The sequence below is a fragment of the Triturus cristatus genome, chromosome 1_1, assembly GCF_964204655.1.
Source record: "Triturus cristatus chromosome 1_1, aTriCri1.1, whole genome shotgun sequence".
Classification (NCBI taxonomy): Eukaryota; Metazoa; Chordata; class Amphibia; order Caudata; family Salamandridae; genus Triturus; species Triturus cristatus.
The window spans coordinates 525197727-525212549 of NC_140579.1; positions in this window are offsets into that span (position 1 = coordinate 525197727).

Here is a 14823-nt window from a genome sequence, read left to right on the forward strand (position 1 = left end):
GACCTGTTGCCCATCACCCCTGCCACCCCCAGCCATAGGGGACCTGTTGCCCATCACCCCTGCCACCCCCAGCCATAGGGCTTATGTTGCCCATCACCCCAGCCATCCCCACTCACAGGGGACCTGTTGCCCATCACCCCTGCCACCCCCAGCCATAGGGGACCTGTTGCCCATCACCCCTGCCACCCCCACTCACAGGGGACCTGTTGCCCATCACCCCTACCACCCCCAGCCATAGGGTTTATGATGCCCATCACCCCTGCCACACCTACTCACAGGGGACCTGTTGCCCATCACCACTGCCACCCCCAGCCATAGGGCTTATGTTGCCCATCACCCATGCCACCCCCACTCTCAGGGGACCTGTTGCCCATCACCCCTGCCACCCCCTCTCACAGGGCTTATGTTGCCCATCACCCCTGCCACCCCCACCCAAAGTGCTTATGTTGCCCATCACCCCTGACACCCCCAGCCATACGATGGGTGATGCGCAACACATCCAGCATACGCAAACATCAGGTATGTCTGCAAAATACATCCCCCATAACATCATGACAACAGTGTGTAGTCTGTGACAAATGCCCACAACAGTGATTATGGCTACGAGCATACAATGTAAGTAACAGCACATGTGTGAGCAACACATGAGTGTGATATACACAAGGCAAGCATCACCATAGCACTATGGCAATGTAAAAAGAACACCCTCTCACTGTGTACAGAAGTTAAGTGGGGGCTCACAAAATGCAGCAGATGTGGAGCATTGTGGTGATGGGGACCAAACCCTCCTCATCACAGTGACCAAAAGGTAAGTGTCATCATGGTCAAAGCTGCAAATAACAAACAGCATGTATGATCTATGCTCCCAACACATTAAACACTTCTGGGGCAAACTAGTGGTTGTGTCCCATACACACAGAGATGTGGTGAGGCTAACAGTGCTGTGAAAACATAACACCCTCGGCCATGTGCAGACATGGACCACACATGGGGGCTGACAATGCATACAGCGTACAATGACACAACAGCAGAATTGACCATCACCAAGCATGTACGCATCTCGAAAACAGACACACCAATCAAAACAACATGTGTAGACTGTAGGTGTCAGCTCACAAACTCACATTCCATGACAGCAATGGCACCCAACAACCAGGATGAATGTGCACAATGATGTGAAATGACTCCCAGGGACAGCATGCAAAATCACATAAACAGCATCCAGACAAAGGCCCACAACAGCAATACCAATGCACTGGTGCAGATGCACAAACACAAACAGGCAAACTCACACTGCACATCGGACACAATGTGTGTGTCACAGTATACCCAGGCAACTACACAACACATGAGGGGGGCTGAACCACAGTGACACAGATGTGGACACAGTGCCATACAAAAGTAAACCATCATTGGGACACCCTCAGTGGGCAATCCGGCGTTGGGAGATGAGAGGAAGCACAACAGACACATGTGACACAAGCTGTAATGAACACCAACTAACACAGCAAGAGACTGACACACAACACCACTACCCCCAGGGATCAGACAGTGGGGTGACACAAGCATGCATGACACCACCACTGTGATGACAAAGGCAGATGTCGTACAAACTGTGAAACCCAGACATGTGTCCTGTGCCACAAACGTACATCACACATACACAAATCACTTAGCATGGCCCCTCATCCATGGAAAAACGGGAGCTAGGGGACCATCCATGAAAACATTCACACCAGTCCACCCTCAACACCACACAACTGTACTGCAACAATGTGTATCTGTGAAGTCCACATGGACAGGTGACATTGCACATGCACCCATGACAAACACAGGAATGTTGGGAGGAACTAAGGTGCACAGACACATCACACAAGGACTGTTTACAACCCAGGGGAATGACAGACATACTGCACAGTATGCGGTACATGGCCATGACCTCAAAGCTCATGTAACCTTCAGAATCCCCGCCACAGTCCCAGGACAATGCAGATGCCAAGGAGAAACACAAGGCACCCATGCTGACACCTGCCAGCATCGCAGCCGTGAACCCGACAAGTGGGAGCAGTCACACACACATACCAATGTCTCAATCACTGAAAACTACCACCTAGGGACAACTACATGATATTGCGAACAAACAAGTGCCTTGAGGAACCCTGACTGTCCCATCTGTGTCTGACAACATCATCACCACTCAGAACTGACAAATGACAAATGATGATACACCAATTAACAGTAGTGTGTCATGCACCCACACATCTGGTAGCCCATTGGAAAAGTAGTGGGATGAACCCAGTACCACTCAGCAAGCATCAATAACAGGAACATATCAAGGGAACACTGTCTGTGTATGAACAGGGATGTGGACACACACACATGCACATACAACACACACCATGGGCCCAGGCCATGTCACTGGACAACACACTAACTTGAGGGGACACAACTCCTGTGGTAGCCCAGCTGTGCCAAACATATTCACCGCAAGTCCCACTCATGTCTGCAGAACACTTGGTCAGTCAGCCATCAGTTACCACACAATGAAGGCTCTGGTCACAACAGCCTGGGTACGTGAGTCTCCCCTAAGTCATCTGCACATACCCAAAACATATGTCTAGCAAGTTGCACAGAGGCCCCAGTTGTTCCTATTACAATGATGCCCACACCTGTAGGCCCAGTCTTGATGAGCACAAAGTATGTGGAAGTGACAATTTGGACAATGGGAAGCACATCATATGTGCAGGGGTGCAAGCCACAGATGTGACCATGCCAATGAAATGCTCACAGAGATATGTACACAAATAGTTGATCCTGACACACCCATGTAGCTGCAACGGATGACATGGATACCCACCAGAATAGGATACATATCTCATGGACCACAGGGAGTACCTCACATCAACACATCAGTATGCAACATTGTAAACCAAGCATTACAGATGCAAGGGCATGTCAAACAACATCAACATGATGTACCGCTAAATCAAGTTCACAGGGACAAAGAAAAAAGCTTTATTCAGCATATTAAAAGTGAAACGTCCGTGCAAACAAAAGGCCAATGGCCAGTCCATGTCCAAATGCCAAGGAGTGAACTAGAGTGACAAATTCAGTATATGAAAATCTAAACGCCTGTGCAAACAAAAGCCCAATGGCCAGTCCATGTCCAAATGCCAAGGAGTGAACTAGAGTGACAAATTCAGTGTATGAAAATCTAAACGTCTGTGCAAACAAAAGGCCAATGGCCAGTCCATGTCCAAATGCCAAGGAGGGAACTAGAGTGACAACTGTCACACCTTGCTTGCCTGCACTGCTAAGGAACGGGGTCATTCCCTCGGAGGGGCATACATGGGGGCAGGCCAGGCACCGCAGGGAGAGGATCAGGGCGCAGCAGAAGGAGGCAGTGAAGAGGTGGGGGATGCAGGCGAGACACTTGCAACTGCAGTGGAGCTGACTGAAGCGGTGGGTGCTGTCACAACTGTGGGGCACAAGTCAGATGGGGTGTGTGCCGGCACAACTTCAGTGGGCAGGTCAGATGGAGTGGATTGGCTCACCACTGCAGTGCCCAAGTCAGATGGGGTGGTCGTGGACCCCAAAGCAGTGCCTACATCCATGGGAGTGGAATGGGGGACAGGTGAGGTCGGCAGGGCAGGGGGGGAAATGGTCCCCACATCAGTGGCACCAACTGTCTGACCAGGTGTGGAAGAGCAAGTGCTAGGTGGGAATGGCCTTAGCATTTTGGGAATGGTGTATCTGTGTGTGGGGGAACCCGGGGCAGGGAGTGGCGGGGGAACCTCTGGAGTGGTGGCCTGGGGGATGGAGACTTTGCCTTGGAGCTGCGTGGTGGTGGGGGGTCTTGTTCTTCTTGCGCCGAGGGGACTTGCAGGTGGGCATCTCGGTCTGACTGCACCTGGGGGAGGGTGTCCGGGTGTGAGGGGCACTCCCTTCTGTGTGTGGGGACTTCCTCTTCCCCTTGTAATCAGGATCTGCAGGGTCGGTGGGGAAGAGGCCAATGTCACAGAGGAAGAGCTTCTGGGGGGGATGGGGTTGCAGGTGAGGCAAGGGAAGGGGGCTGGGAGGGAAAGGTCTCGGAGGACTGTGGAGTGGTTGTGGATGACTGTGTGTGTCAGCAAACCAGCCCCTGTGAGTGTGAAATCAGTCCCCTGCGCTTGCTTGTGTGCACGTCTAGCCCTTGGTATGGAGGTTTCTGTGCTTGGGACAGGTAGGGTGCTAGGAATCGTGGGTGGTGCAGGGTTGGGGGGGTGCGGGACTGTTGGAGGAGGGACACTGCTGCCGACAGGGAGGAGGCCACGGACTGATTGGTCCTCTGTAGGGCAGACATGCCTGAGAAAATGCCCTCCATGAATGACACCAGTTGTGTCAACAGACCTGTGTGTGCATGGAGGACCTTCAGCATCGATGTCTGCCCTACATGGATCTGTCTTAGTAAGTCCACAAGTCCACAGACTCCTCACTCAGGGCAGCAGGGGACACAGGGGCAGGGGGTGAGGTGCCTGGCACAAAGGAGACATGCTCACGAATACGGGAGCCCACAGGGACCTCTGGGATGGGAGCCGATGGGAGGGGGGGGGTGGTGGTGGTGGTGGTGGTGGTGGCGGGGGCGGGGGCGGAGACAGCCTCACTAGCTGGGGTTTGGTGGCTGCTGACACCCGCCTCCACAAGGGAGTCATCCTCAGAGCTGCTGTGGCCTTCAGCTTGGGGGGATGGTGCTGATGACTCCTCTGTGTGGCTCAACTTGCCCTCCGTGCCACTGGTACCACCGACTCCTCTCCTTCTGTCCCTGTAAGGCTCTGTGGCTCCTCCTGGTCCGTGGAGCTGTCCCCTCCTGTGGCCGTTGATGTATCTGGATAGGAATAGGAAGTAACAGAACTACATCAGTCACCTGCACCGACTGCACACACCACAGTGAGTACATCACATCACAGGGCAAGCCCTGGCATCATCAACTGAACACAGCTCAAAGTGCCAACACTGTTTAGGATAAGACAATTGTCATTCTCAACATCAACCATGGCACACACATCCGTCCTTGACTTTCACACATATGTCCGTTGCATGTTGGATGCTAACACACCAATGTGCCAACATGCACCACCCACAAATTAGTTGTACATGCAAGTGAACATGTAGGAGTATGTCACTATACACACAGCACATCTCTTGCGACTGACTCAGTACAGGTGTCCGGATGAAGGGATGGGCAGAGACTCATTTCACATGCTTGGGATGCATGCCAGCAACACACACTATGATGTACTCATGTCCTGATGGGCAAGGCCACAATGGGGTGCATGGTGCACACTTGAACACAACGCAGGCTCACTCATAGAAAGTTAAATGCCATGGCACTGGGATGCCCTGAAAGTCAGTCAACACTGTCTCCTGTCACAGGGGCAGGGCATCCAGACAACAACAATATGCACTGACTCACAATCCTAGTTCAGGGGTAAAGCTGACTCTGCAGATGACCGGCGCACTTGCCCATACCATGCAAAAAACATATCCAGGACCCAGAAGACCCCACATCATGCAAATCATTCATATGAGTCTCAGCAAACACAAATCCCTGTACATTAACACATCACAGTCTGCCATGCATGTAACCCAGATGCATGAAGGACACAGTTGCATACACCATTGTGCGCTGTCAGATGATCACACACCTATATGTCACGCAGGTCTTGTCTCTCAAAGTCACATCGCAGATGTCATGCTGACCCTCTGAATCAGTTGTACGTAGCAACAAGCCACACCCTAATGACACAGAGGCAGACACCTGAGGGCACATGTCCCTAAGCACAACCTGCAATTTCATACACAGGAGTGGGATTACAGAGTGTTTCTGAATGCCCTTGAGGGGGCATGACTGGCCAGGACTAAGTGAAATAGTGTTTTGCTCCGGACAGTAGTCAGGTGGCTAAGCAAGTGTGACATACTTGATATACATACTTCTGATGCCCAAAAATTGGAGTCCCCTGCTGCATGGAATACCCCATCTACATGTTGCGAGTCAGACCAGGAATTGGTGCACATCTCAAGGGCACACACAGATCACATGTCATATCTCCGGCATTGTGTAAACAATTGACCCACCCATGAAACACGCAACAGATTCACGGGAACTGATGCTGACCGGTACCTGAAGCATAGCTGACTGCAGGGACACAGTGCCCTAGTGACACAAGCAACAGACTGGAGAGGCCACACCTGTGGAACAGATGAGGAGGGTGCATCACACAAATAAGGGACCTGAGTTTGGGACTACAAGACCTATGTTATGTGGAAGTGTGACCAGGACAAAAGACTGCTATTTGCATGTCAGACATAGTATGCAGATCAGGCATGGACTTACCCCCTTCCTGCTGCTGTCTGGCCTTCAGCTGCCTATCCCGGTCCGGGAAGACCACCGCCAGGATACGAAGCATTGGGGTGGCGGTGACAGCTTCAGCTGGACTCTAGCTATCCTCCGGGTCCAGCCCCGAAGGTCCTGCCACCTCTTCTGGCAGTTGCGGATGCGGCGCTTGTAGACCCCCACAGAACGAACAGCCCGGGCGATGGTCACCTAGATCTCCTGCTTCTGGTGGGCATCAACCTGTGAGGAGGACAAAGTGAAAAGTACATTAACACACATGCCCCAGATTTGTGCAGCACACATTTGGATATACATGTCATCATCACAAAGGGAAATAAATTACACAGGTAGTGCAACCATGGGGAATGAAAACTCACATGCATGTCTGACATGTTAACAATGCCTGGATAGTTTAAGCTTGCAATAATGCACTTTAGCAGCAGGAAAACTATTTGTTACATGTACCTACACACTTTGGGGGATTAAAGTAGTCAGTGAGAATGCTTGCCACTGCTGTACACACTGCTAGTACTGCTAGTCAGACAACATGCATAATTAGGAAGGCAGTGGACAGCACACTCACCTGCTCCCCTGGTGTCCCATAGAGCTTTCTGTAATCTGGAAGGAGCCCGTCCAGCAGGGCCTGGTTCTCCTCCTCAGTGAAGGCTGGGGCCCTCTCCAGAGTACGTGCCATAGCAGAAGCCAGAGGATGCAGAGACAGCAGCAGTGGTAGCAGGGATGTGGTCCAGTAGCATGTAGTGCAGGCAAGTGAGCTCCCTGGGGGCCAGCCAGCCTTATATCTGTGCTGCAGGGGCAGACTCTGTGCCATGTGTCCCAAGTGATAGGTCCAACATGGTTGCATTCTATGAATCTGGCCAATCCATTCAAAAGTACGACTCGTACACGCCTTCCGCATCGTTCAAATCTTCACCTTCATGGAACACTTGAAATTGCACATTGTTGTAGGCATCCAACTGAATTTCCAGTGCACAACTCGTACAAGTTTTGAATCCGCATCCGTCTCCATGATAGTCCTGAGCCAATGGGTGCGCCCGGCTCGTTCAACTGACTGTACAACTCGTATTTTGAATATACACATGCACCCGTCTCCATACGATTAAATGGCCAAGGTGTACGCCTGTCTCGGACCATGCCTGTCCGACGCGCATGCATTATAGTCACCGGCGTCGGACCTCATTGCATTCAATGACAAAGCGTACGCACGGCTCGGTCATGAACTGTGCAATGCGTACGCATTGTCACCCGTGTCAGACCTCATTAGTGTGACTATTATACGGATGCAACACACATATACTGGCCATGGACACCTGCACACACCTACCACACTATAGCATTGGCCACACAGTGTCCCATGGCATGTAAGGCTGCATTCCCTGGGTGTTTGGGGGGCCACATCTGTTTTTTTGGCTGGCACTTTGTGCAGCCACTCCCAGGCTGTGCACGTGTACATGGGGGCAGAATCCTTTGTGTGTTGTGCACATTACCACTGTGATGTGCAATTGGACAGTAATGGGCATGAGTCAAGGCCACAGTGTCAGGTTGGATATGTTTAAGACATGTCACATACACCCTGAGTCCTGGGGGTGATCGCATGTACGTCACTGTGAGACCTGTCGCCCCAATACTGATGTGCTCCCACAGTCTGTGTGCATGTTGTGTCTCAGATGTGTCTGATCACATGTTACCAATGGGTGACAGTCTCCACATCCATGTGGTATATGCATCAACCTTGATGGGGTGTGTGTCTAAGAGACGTACATGTAGGGCCGGCAGGAACAACAGTGGCCACTACCTGTGGGACTTACGCTTGCCTTGTGGTGTGTACGTGCTACGCCATGTCCATTGCTGTGTTGATGTGGCAATACAGGGAGTCTGGGTTTCTGCATGGCAAAGATCTGTGATGCCTGGGAGACATGAGGCCTCAATTGTCACTGGAGTGTGTTTTTTGAACGTTGCAGCAGCACACAGGTTGGGTGACACAGCCAGATGATTGGCCCATTGCACTACATGGGACTCATGCGGAATTGAGATGTGAGGTGGTGGTCTTGTAGGTGACATATGTGTCCATGCCCAAAAGCACACACCTCAGTACATTGTGTAATATCATGAACTAGCATGTGATAGTGATGGTGGTCATGGCCACATGGGTGGATGTACTGACAATCTTCCTTTGTGCATCTCTGAACTGCAGGGCACCAGCTGTCCATCGTCCATTCCCAGACCTTGCAACCATGCAGGAACGTGACTGCATCAGACGGTACCGCTTCACCAGTCCACTGATTGCGGAGTTGGCGGAGCAGTGGGCGCCACATCTGCTACCTGGCCGGACATACCCAACAGCACTGACCCCAGAGGTGAAGGTGATGGCAGCCCTGCACTTCTTTGCTACCGGTACCTTCCAGTACACTGTGGCTACTGCTGGTGGTATGTCGCAAACGCTGTTTAGTCTGGTGCTACGCGATGTCTTGGAGGGGATGTTGCACTTCCTCGACCTGTATATCAAGTTCCCGAGCCCATATGGACTCCCTGAAATTAAGGATGCCTTTTATACACTGGGGAGGATGCCGAACGTCATTGGATCTATTGATGGGACACATGTTGCCCTGATACCACCACAGGCACATGAGCAGGCATACCGGAACAGGAAGCACTACCATTCAATCAATGCTCTGGTGGTCTGTCTTGCTGACATGTCGATCACACATGTGTGTGCACAGTTCCCTGGTTCGGAGCATGATGCCTACATTATGAGGAGTAGTCGCATTGCAACGCTGATGTCACAGATGCCAGCTCAGTGTGCCTGGCTTGTCGGTGTGTACTCACTGTTTCTCATTGTGTGTGTTTGTCACTGTTGTATTCCGCACTCCTACAAAACCCAGCTACTTGTTCATTTTTGTGTGTGTAGGTGACTCCGGATACCCCAACATGCCATGGTTGCTGACACCCATCAGGAACCCTGTGACACCAGCCGAGCTACACTACAATGAGGCACATGGTCGGAGCAGGAGGGTGATTGAGCGGACATTCGGCCTCCTGAAAAGCCGCTTTCGCTGCCTGGACAAGACCGGAGGGGCCCTCCCATATGAGCCAGCAAAGATGTGCAAAATAATAGTGGTCTGCTGCATGCTACACAACATGGCAGTGCGGATGGAGGTGCCTCTCTTCCAGGAAGACGATGACGATGACCAACCTCCGGCACCTGTGGAGAATCCCGGCCTGGGCCAAGATGCCAGTGAGGATGAAGATGATGGTGACGTCCGCTCCCAGCTCATCAACAACTTCTTCACCTGAATGCAAGTTTCCAGGGTTGCTATGTGAATGTATGGAGGTAGCCTGGAATGTGTTGAGCCAGCTCTGTTGCTGTCTGAGTGTGTCTGTGTGCCACTTGACTGGATGCATGCTGTGATATGTCCATTCAGCCGGTGTGTATTCCACAATAGGGTAGTACTGCTAACTAGTGTTTGTGTAGGTGTTTTGAAACATGTTTTATGCATATGTATTGCATTTCTCTCCTGTTCTTCTGTGCTTTTGACTGTATCTTGTCTGTCCTTCCCAGGGTACTTTGCCTGTGGTGTGGTCAACACTGACCCCTAACACCCAGAAGCCAACACCTGTGTGGAAGTTGACAATTCCCATCAACTGATGTACCACACATCCCTGGACTTCCATTCTCCAACACATTGTGAGCGTGTGTCCACTGTTACGTAGAATTACCGTGCAACTATTGTGGAATAAACGTGTTGCTGATGTGTAATGAACCTGTGCTACGCTTTGTTATGTGCGTTGTCTGTCTTCCCACTTCTGAGTGACATCTGCTTACCTCACCTGTGGACTTGTTACCACTGACTGGGCTTGGTGTTGTGTCTGTGCATGCCAATGTGGTTCAGGTCAACATCATTGTGTGTGATGAGTAACATGGCCATGGTGAGTATGTTTTGTGTTGCCATAGTGGTGTGTCTCCCTCACATGTGTCACATCCCCATGACTCACCTTACGTTGGTCACATTGTTGCAGTATTTGGCATGCACTGTGTTGTGTAGCAGATCGACATCTCCCTGAACATGACAAGTTGGAATCACAACAGAGGCAAGTATGGTGAACTGGTGAGTTTATTTACAAACATGTGTGAGGGAAGTGCACTGGATGGTGGGTGCTGTACAGTGGTTTGAGAATCCAAAGTTCACATTGGAGTTGAAAGTGCTGGTAGATGAAATGTGTTAGACCTGGCATCTTTGGCGTGGTTACCCTTGACTTTTTGCCTCTACCTCCTGTATTTTTGATGCTATGCTGGATTTCGTTTTTGCTGGTTTAGATGCTTTGGGCACTTTGCCACTGCTGATCAGTGTCAAAGTGCAAGTGCTCCCTTGGTAAATTGTTATATTGATTGGTTATCCATGATTGGCATATTTGTTTCACCTGTTAGCCCCTAGTAAAGTGCACTGGGTGTGCCAGGGCTGGTGATTCAAATGCTACTAGTGGGCTGCAGCACTGATTGTGCCACCCACAGGAGTAGCCCTAAAATAATGTCTTAGGCCTGCTTGCAGTGCCTATGTGCAGTCCAGGACTGCCATGTCGACCTGGCCAGTGCACCCACTGACCAAGCCTTATCCTTCCCTTTCTGTGCATGTCAGGCATCCCTATGGTGGCCCTAGGTACCCCCCTGGGCTGGGTGCAGTGTATCTGAAAGGTATGGCATGTACTGAGGTGTGTAACATGCCCTGGTAGTGAATTACAGCCATTTTCGTTTTTCACTGCTGAGAGGCTATCTTGCCCATAGGATAGAATGGGGAAGGCTGTTTACATGCCTATCTTCCCATAAGGGCAAGATAGAAAATCCAAGTTTGGTATCTTTGTGTTCAGAATTTAATTATACATCTTTTTAGCAAGATGGTTTTTAGATTCACTGTGTGAGAATAGCACTTTTTAGAAAGTAGCTATTCTGTTTAACCTTCCTGTGTGCCTGTGTGCTGGTTGGCTGACTGGTGTCATGTGATGGGCTGGGTGGCTCCAGGAGCCTGGATGAGTCAGCAGCAGGGTGAATAGGGAGATCTGCTTTAGATGGGTGGGAGGAGTAGTCCCTGGGTTTGAATAGGGCTGCCCCTGCCAGCACAAAGCTGGCTCCACCCCCTGCTGGCCAGGCTGAGGACTCTGCCTCTGCTGGCACAAAGAAGGCTCCACCTCCTGCTGAGCGTCTAACGACCCTGCCCCTCACTCTGAAAGGAACCAGATGCTCCAGAGCAGAGCACACCCAGGAACCGGTTTGAGCAGGGGAATCCCCCCACTGGAACAAAGAGAGACAAAGACTTGGAGGGGTATAAGAAGAGGACCCCAGACACCTAAACTTTAGATCACTTTGGAACTAAGAAGAAACCTCTGCCAAGGAGAAAGCTGAAAAGGACTGAAGAGGAGAAGACTGCCTGCTTGCTGTTTTGCTTTGCTGCCAAGGAGAGGGGAAGGACTTTGCTGTGTCCCCTTCTTTTGATTCTGATCTCCAAGGGCCTGAGAAGAGCTGGCTCCCTGTTAAGAAGTCCCAGGAACAAAAGGACTTCACCACCAGCTCCCCTGGAACTCTACTGAAGGAGTTCTGACCTGCCTTGGAGTGCTTGCCCAGTCTTGGGGCCTCAGGAGGTCGTTTTGCTGTGTTTGGGAGCTGGGAAGCAGAAGCGTGAAAAAGAGTAACTGGTACCCAACGCATCATCCGATTGCGTGTCGCAAGAACGAGAGTGCGAGGAGAATTTCATCGCGGCGTCATCGCAGCACCCGGAGTCCCCGCATCGCCGAGTGCGTCGAGCATCGTCCCGGTGCGAGAAGATTCCTGAAGCTGCGAGGGTCGTCGCAGAACCAGTTTGCGGGCCGCACCACTGCCGGTGCGTGAAAGTATCCAGTCGCTGCGTGCGTCGACGCAGAGTCCCGTTCTGTGGTGCATCGAGAGTTGCGGCGCCGGAAGTCAACGCTGCGCCGCGCATCGTACCACATCGAAGAGTGTCGCATCGAACCTGTGCGTGAAGCTTCCCCCTAAGAAACCTACGCAACGAAAGCCAAAGTCATCGCATCCTCCCCCTACAGATCGGAGCCGGCGCATCCACCTCTGCTGCGTGAAGCAGGGCTGCTGCAAAGCCTCCCCAAGATCTCAGGAGTATCGCATCGCCTTTGCCATCTTCCTTGTTATAGCTTTTGGGAACCTTATCGCAACTACAGGTACTGTTGGGCACGAAAGTGTCGCATTTTGTGCATTGAGAGTCGCATTGTGCAAGACACTGACTTTTACATCCTGGAGTACTTTCTGCAAACTCTTGAACTATCTTTAAAGTAACCTTTTTGAATTATATGTTGGTTTTTCTGTAGTATTTGGTCTTGTGAAGTTTTTAGTAAAGATACATTATTTTTCTAAAACTGGTGTGGAGTAAATCTGTGGTGTTTTCACTGTGTTACTGTTAGTGTTGGTACAAATACTTTACACATTGCCTTTGATAGCCTAGACTGCTCAGGGCAAGCTACCTAGAGGGTGAGCAGGGGTTATCTTAACAGTGTATCCCCCTTTCCCTGACTAGAAGCAAGGGTCCCTACTTGGACAGTGGTACCTACCCTGCCAACTAGAGACCCCCAGATCTAACAAAATGTCCAGAGCAAAGTCCACAGTCATCTGATACATTGGCCCAACATGAACCCTCCATGTCATGTGGGCGAGTTGTGTGCGATTGGACAAGGTGTACGGGTTGCACACAAAGAACATTGTCCAGAACAGGTTTGGAGGCCCTGGGGGATGGGCTGGGACATCTGTCTCTCACATGTCCTTCTTCGGACGACCCCTCTTCTTCCGGGGGATCGTCATGTGCAGGCCTCTGCGGTGCAGGGGAGTCTCTGTCGGAGTCCTCCTCCCTCCCTGTGGCGCTGGCAGGTGGTGTTGCGACAGATGTTGTGGGCACACAGGGGTGTGTGGACAAGTTGGTGTTGATCTGGCGGAGGCATTGTAGTATGTCCCGATGCACCGCAGTGATATCATCCCACTTGGCCTCTATGCGGACATGGTGAGTGACCTGCTCGTGTTGCATGTCCTTGAGGATCCCCACTACCTGGCCAAATCCTCCGGTGCTATCCTGGTACGCATCTAAGATGCGTGCCAGTTGGGGGTCATCATGCAGTCCAGACCCCTCCATGTCATGTGGGCGAGTTGTGTGCAATTGGACAAGGTGAACGGGTAGCGCACAAAGAACATTGTCCAGAACAGGTTTGGAGGCCCTGGGGGATGGGCTGGGACATCTGCCTCGCACATGTCCTTCTTCGGACGACCCCTCTTCTTCCGGGGGGGGGGGGGGATCCTCATGTGCAGGCCTCTGCGGTGCAGTGGACTCTCCGCCAGAGTCCTCCTCCCTCCCTGTGGTGCTGGCAGATGGTGTTGCGACAGATGTTGTGGGCACACAGGGGGGTGTGGATAGGTTGGTGTTGATCTGGCGGAGGCATTGTAGTATGTCCCGATGCACCGCAGTGACGTCATCCCACTAGGCCTCTATGCGGGCATGGTGGGCGACCTGCTCGTGTTGCATGTCCTTGAGGATCCCCACTACCTGGCCAAATCCTCTGGTGCTATCCTGGTACGCATCTAAGATGCGTGCCAGTTGGGGGTCATCATGCAGTCCAGACCCCTCTGCAAGGCGCGCCATGTGCCTCCCACCCCTTCCAGCACCCCTCTCCACACAGGCAGGACCAGCGGCGGTACGCACAGGTGACACTGGGACCCCTTGGGTGGTGTTGCTGGTGGTGTTGGCTGTAGCTTCCGGGGGTCCTGTGTCCCTGTGCTGTGGGTGTTGATTGTCCTTGGTCTGTCCGTGTTGGCGGGGGTGCCCTGTCGGTGTCCAGATGCAGGAGGCGTGGGTAAAGGAGGGGTAGATGTTGATGCTGCTGGTGCTGCATGATGGCTCACACCGGAGGGGCCAGGTTGGATGTCGTCATCCGAAGAGGACAGTGAGAGAGTCAGACCAGAGAGCTCAGTGTCCACCAGAGTCTGGGACTGGGTATCCTCGTCATTTGGTGCTGGGTGCCCAGCACCACCTGTGTTTGGAAGAGACACATAATGTGATTTATGTTTCTACATGCATCGTTGGTTCACAAACATGACATTTTCTACTTTTCAAACAGATGCCTGCCTGTACACTGCTTTTTCCCAGCTTGTCACAGACAGAGTTTAATATTGTTGTTGGCCATTTCCCAGCATGGCCTTGTGCTCCCCACAACAGAGCCCAGTGTCGGACATCTTGTCAGTCCCTTCCCACTCCCTGTGAGGCGAGTATGTTTCAGTTTGATCTTGCTGGGCCATGTGGGTGGGTGTAGGTTGTCTGTGACTGCGACTCCCATCATACTGTTGGCTACAACCCCCTTCCCAGCATGCCCATGCTTTCTCCCTCTTGAATCTGCTTCCCTGTGAGGGGGTG